Here is a 1,749-nt window from a genome sequence, read left to right as displayed (position 1 = left end):
GGCTGGGTGACTGTGGTCAAGCGTCGTGCTGCTGCTGAAATGAATCGGTGTGAGAACTGCTAATAAATCATAAGCAGATGTAGGGTCTTGTCTTTTCTTTCTGGGAAGAGATAAGCGGCTGACCGAAAGCACGCCTGTCTGCTGCAAGTGCCTGGCTGGCTCTCACCAGTCTCCTTACTGGTTTGTCTGTGTAAGTCCAGCCCCGGCAGGAGCGGTGCTAGGGACAGGACGGGGACGTGCCCTGCGGAGCAGAGGAAAGCCGGGACCAAAACCGCGGGGCTGGGCTGGTGGGCTCTTCCCTCCTGGGGGCTGCGTGAAGGGTTCAGGCAGGCACAGAAAGGCTGTTTGAGTTGTAACTCGATGGCCACGCTGAAAGAAGCGTCTCTCCGTGGTGTCTCCTGCACCTCCCGTGGTCTTGGAAAAGGGGGATGGCTTCTCGTGGAAGCTCTTGCCATCTGGGTTTTATTACGTGTTTTTCTCTCGCTGCTTGATGGTGCCTCAGGTGTCCTGTTGGTTCAGTGAGGGTAAAAACACATCTGTGTTCGTGGAGAAGGAGGGAGAGCTTTGGAGGGGTTTGAAAATCCCACAGAATTGCACTTGTGCATGCTCTGATTTATGGTAGTTTGTTCTAGTCTCAATCCATCAATGAAGGTAAGTTAAAGGTCCTCAAGTCTAAAATGAGTTTACAGTCACTTCTTGGCAAGTCAGCATCTCTGGCGAGCTGAGGTGTATTAATAACCTCTCCTCTACACCTAGAGAGTCTCACATTGCCTTGCCACTTGGGCTAATGCTGAATTACAAATTCTCCTATGCATGTGCAATGGATGCTGTAAATATTTAATTTATAGTTTATAAGTTAAAGGTCCTCAAGTCTAAAATGAGTTTACAGTCACTTCTTGGCAAGTCAGCATCTCTGGCGAGCTGAGGTGTATTAATAACCTCTCCTCTACACCTAGAGAGTCTCACATTGCCTTGCCACTTGGGCTAATGCTGAATTACAAATTCTCCTATGCATGTGCAATGGATGCTGTAAATATTTAATTTATAGTTTATCGCTTGCATGGCAAGAGTGCCAAAGAGTGTCATGGATGTAGCACAGTACAGCGTTTGGTGATGCAGGGATGCGTGCAGGGAAGCTGTCCCCACGCTGTGGCAGCCGACGGTGCCTGTTCTCCCCGGGGAAAGGCCCCGGCGGCTGCAGGACCGGTCACGCTGTTCTCGCAGTCCTTAAAGGACGACTAAGAAGGTGTGTGGGGCGAACACCCGTGGGCTTGACGGAGGTGCCCGAAGTGATTCATTAGGCTCTGCAAACAGTCTGGAAGGGGGGTGGTTGCTGGATAATGGGGGAGAAACCAGCCCTGAAGAGAGCCAAACCCCAGAGCCAAGCCGTAAACGCAGCATTTGGAGTCTTACAAGCTCATTTCTCGTCAAAGCAGCCTTGCTTTGCCGAGCCTCAGATGGATGGGAGTGACCTTCAGAAATAGCTGTGCTAATGTTTATTTTATCAGGATCCAGCTTCGAACCAGAGGAGCTGCCGGTTATTTTTAAACCAGGCATTGAGCAGCTTGAAGCCTGGCTCAGCAGAGCTGTGTAACAAATGCTCTTTAAAGTAAGGCTGTGCATCATCGCTGGCTCTGAGGAATGTTCCTGACAAGGGAAGGCAGCGCTGGGTTCATGCTGTTAACTCCTTCGGGCACCGCAGCTCCTTCGAGGCTGGCTGTGCTCCCGGGGCTTGTTGCCCCGGGGGGC

This window comes from Fulmarus glacialis, unplaced genomic scaffold (assembly GCF_000690835.1).
Source record: "Fulmarus glacialis isolate BGI_N327 unplaced genomic scaffold, ASM69083v1 scaffold13487, whole genome shotgun sequence".
NCBI lineage: Eukaryota > Metazoa > Chordata > Aves > Procellariiformes > Procellariidae > Fulmarus > Fulmarus glacialis.
Note: the sequence above shows the minus strand (reverse complement) of the source record.